At 35.3% G+C, this 4601-nt stretch overlaps 1 pseudogene; it reads left to right on the top strand.

Annotated features, from left to right (window-relative positions):
- The first annotated feature begins 1330 nt into the window (after positions 1-1330).
- LOC122488881 lies at positions 1331-1427 on the top strand (annotated as a pseudogene).
- Positions 1428-4601: the final 3174 nt, after the last annotated feature.

Raw genomic sequence — 4601 nt, 5'->3', positions numbered from 1 at the left:
TGGAGAAAGGGGAACCCTCTTACACCACTGGTGGGAATGCAAACTGGTACAACCACTCTGGTAAATAATATGGAGGTTCCTGAAAAAGGCAAAAATAGAACTACCCTATGATCCAGCAATTGCACTGTTAGGTATTTACCCAAAGGATACAAAAATACTCATTAGAAGGGATACATGCACCCTGATGTTTATAGCAGCATTATCAGCAATAGCTAAATTATGGAAGAGCCCAAATGCCCACTGACTGATGAATGGATAAACAAGATGTGCTGTGTATGTGTGTGTATATATATATTAATACATACACACATATATATAATGGAATGTTACTCAGCCATAAAAAAGAATGAACTCTTGCCATCTGCAATGACGTGGATGGAGCTAGAGAATATTATGCTAAGTCAGAGAAAGACAAATACCATGTGATTTCACTCATGTGGAATTTAAGAAACAAAACAAACAATCAGGGGCGCCTGGGTGGCGCAGTCGGTTAAGCGTCCGACTTCAGCCAGGTCACGATCTCGCGGTCCGGGAGTTCGAGCCCCGCGTCAGGCTCTGGGCTGATGGCTCAGAGCCTGGAGCCTGTTTCCGATTCTGTGTCTCCCTCTCTCTCTGCCCCTCCCCCGTTCATGCTCTGTCTCTCTCTGTCCCAAAAATAAATAAACGTTGAAAAAAAAAATTAAAAAAAAAAAAAAACAATCATAGTGGAAAAAGTAGAGAGGCAAACCAAGAAAGACTTTTTTTTTTTTGAGACAGAGACATTGAAAGGACTATAAACCATCATCAAGTGAGATTTATTCCAGGGATGCAAGGAGAGTTCAATATCCACAAATCAATGTGATTTACCACATTAACAAAATGAGAGACAAAAACCATATAATCATCTCAATAGTTGCAGACAAAATAGCATTTGATAAAACTCAACATCCATTTAGGATAAAAACTCTCAACAAAGTGGGTATAGAAGAAATACGCCTCGACATAATCAAGGCAAAATATGACAAACACACAGCTAACATCATACTCCTTGTGAACAACTGAAAGCTTTTCCTGTAAGATGAGGAACAACACAATGATGCTCACCCTCACCACTTTTATTCAACATAGGACTAGTAGCCCTGGACACAGCAATTAGGCTTAGTAAATAAATAAATAAATGGATCCTCATTCAAAAGGAAGAAGTACAACTGTCACTATTTGCAGATGACATGACACTACATATAGAAAACCCTAAAACCCCCATCAACAAACTGTGAAAATAATTACATTCAGTAAAGTTGCAGAATACAAAACCAATCTGTTGTATTTCTGTACACTAATAACAATCAGAAAGACTATACTTTCAGGGATCATTTCTATAGTTCGTTACTAATAACAATCAGAAAGAGAAATTAAGAAAGTCCTATTTATAACTGTATCTGAAAGGATAAAATACCTAGGAATAAATTTAACCAACAAAGTGAAAGACCTGTACTCCGAAAACTATAAGACACTGATGATAAAGGGGAAGCCAAAACAAACAAATGGAAAGATATACCATGCACATGGATTGGAAAAATTAATGTTGTTAAAATGGCCATACTACCCAAAGCAATGTACTGATTCAGTTAAATCCCTATCAAAATAGCAATGGCATTTTTCACAGACCTAGAAAAGACCATCCTAAAATTTCTATGGAACCAGAAAAGATCCCAAATAGCCAAAGCAATCTTAAGAAAGAACACAGCTAGATGTATCCACACGTCCTAGTTTCAAACTCTACTACAAACTCTACTACTACAAAATTATAGTAATCAAAACAGTATGAAACAAGCACAAAACAGACAAATGGATCAATGGAAGTGAATAGATAATTCAGGAATAAACCCACACATATATGGTCAATTTATAAAAGGACACAAGAATATACAATAAAGTCTCTTTAATAAATGGTGTTGGGAAAATTGGACTGTTATATGGAAAAGAATGAAATTGGACCACTCTGTTATACCACAGACAAAAATAAACCCCAAATGGATTAAAGATCTGATTCTATAAAACTCCTAAAAGAAATTATAGGCAGTTAGCTCTTTGACATTGATATTAGCAACAATTTTTGAGATATGTCTCCTCAGGAAAGAATGACAAAAGGGACTACATTAAACTAAAAAGGTTTTCGTACAGCAAGTAAACCATCAACAAAATGAAAGGGCAACCTATTTGCAAATGATATATTTGGTAAGGGATTAATAACCAAAATATATTAAAAACTCATTCATCCCAATATTAAAAAAAAAACAATCCAATTAAAAAATTGGCAGTGGACCCGAATAGACATTTTTCCAGAAGAAGAAATAAAGATGGCCAACAGATACAAAGAACGATACCCAATATCACTAATCATCAGAGAAATGCAAATCCAAACCTCAGTAAGATATCACCTCATACCTGTCAAGATGGCTGTCATCAACAAACACACAAAATAACAAGTGCTGGCAAGAATGTAGAGAAAAGGGACACTCATGCACTGTTGGTGAGAATGTAAATTGGTGCAGCCACTATGGAAAACAGTATAGGTTTCTCAAAAAATTAAAAATAGACATACCATACAATTCAGCAATTTCTCTTCTGCATCTTTTTCCAAAGAAAATGAAAACACCAATGCAACAAGACATAAGCAGTCCTATGTTCATTGTAGCATTATTTACAATAGGCAAGGTATGGAAGCAACCTAGGTGTACACTGAGAGATAAATGGGTAAAGATGATGTGGTATATATACACAATGGAGTATTACTCAGCCATAAAAAGGAATGAAACCATGCCATTCACAACAATATGGATGGACCTAGAGGGTGTTATGTTAAGTGAAATAAGTCAGAGGGAAAAAAAGCCTGTATGATTTCACTTATACATAGAATCTAAAAAAAAAAAAAAAAAAAAACGAAACAAATGGGGGTGTCTGGGTGGCTCAGTCAGTTAAGCCTCCAACTCTTGATCTCGGCTCAGGTCATGATCTCACGGTTGTGGGATTGGACGCTGTGTCAGGCTCTGCACTGATAGCATGGAGCCTGCTTGGGATTCTCTGTCTCCCTCTCTCTCTCTGCCCCTCCCCTGCTTGCTCTCTCTCTCTCTCTACCTCTCTCTCTCTCTCTCTCTCAAAATAAACATTTAAAAAAATAAAACATTGTTAAAAAAAAATGAGCAACCAAAAGAGAAACAGATTCATAGTTACAGAGAACAAAATGATGGTTGCTGGGGAGGGGAGTTTGACAGACAAAACAGGTGATTAAGAGGTACAGTATTCCAGTTCTACAATAAATAAAACACAGGATGTAATGTATAAATAGGGAATATAGTTAATAATATTATAAGAACTTTGTATAGTGACAGATGGTAACTAGACATGTGGTGACCATTTTGTAATGTATATAAATATTTAATCATTAGGCTATTCACCTGAACCAGTACAATATTGTATGTCAATTATTCTTCAATAAAAAAATAAATGCTAAAAAATTAAATTAAATTTTTTAAAATAAGGTAAAATAATAAAAATTTAAAAGGCAAGAAAATGGTAAAATTGAGGACAGTAGTATTTCTGATGGGGAGGCTAGAGAATGGAATGGGAAAAAACACACATGTGGACAAACAATGTAGGGTGGGTAAAATTTTACCTCTACCATCTTACAGTCTCCAGCTGGGCCTGAGAATTAAATTGAGTTAAAACAGATTAACAGGAGAAAGGCACACAAATTTTATTTTTACATACACTTGGAAGTTCCCACAAGAAAATGAAGACCTAAAGAACCGGCAAAATCCAAGTTCTTCGATATTAGGTTGAACAAGAAGAGATGATTTTGGAAAGACAACTAGAATATATGGCAAACCTAAATGAAAATTGTTATTTTAACAAGGTCTGTTTGTACAGAATACCCAGTCTCAACTCCTTACTCCAGTGATAAGCATGTTTCTTCCCCTATAGAGAGGGCATCTTTCACATGGGTGATCAGAGCATTCTTCTCTGCACCTGCTGTTTTTCACGTGCCTCTAGCTAAAAATAATCCTTATGCCAAAGTGGCATATGTTTAGGTAGCATATTCTGCCACCCTTCAATATTATTCTACATTCTCACATTGTTCTTACATTAGGTGATCCATTCACAGAAATCCATAACCCATGTGTATGTGATGCCTAGATCCCTTTGCATGTATTTAATGGTACAGATTTTTAAAATAAAATCTTCAAAACATAATATTAGCTCTGTGCCAAACATATAGTTAATGCCCAAGAAATATTAACTATTTTTAATGTGAGGTGAAAGTCCCTACATAAAAATATAGTACAATTTGGACCCATATTTTAAAGCTTAAAAAGGAACTGGAGGAAATAGATCAAAATGTTCACAATGACTACTTCTGGGTGATGAGAGGCAGAGTAAATTAATTTTTTTCTGGACCTTCATATTTATCTGTACTTTGCAATCTTCTGCATCAAGCATGCTTAGATTACTAAGAATGACAACAAAACCAAATAGAACAGTCAATGAATACAATGCCTGAAGCACATTATGTATCTGTTATGATAATAAAGAAATGTATATATCTCATCTTGTCAATATTA

This window comes from Prionailurus bengalensis, chromosome A2 (genome assembly GCF_016509475.1).
Source record: "Prionailurus bengalensis isolate Pbe53 chromosome A2, Fcat_Pben_1.1_paternal_pri, whole genome shotgun sequence".
Lineage (NCBI taxonomy): Eukaryota > Metazoa > Chordata > Mammalia > Carnivora > Felidae > Prionailurus > Prionailurus bengalensis.
The sequence above is the reverse complement of the archived record's forward strand: the minus strand, read 5'-3'. Positions and strand labels throughout refer to the sequence as shown.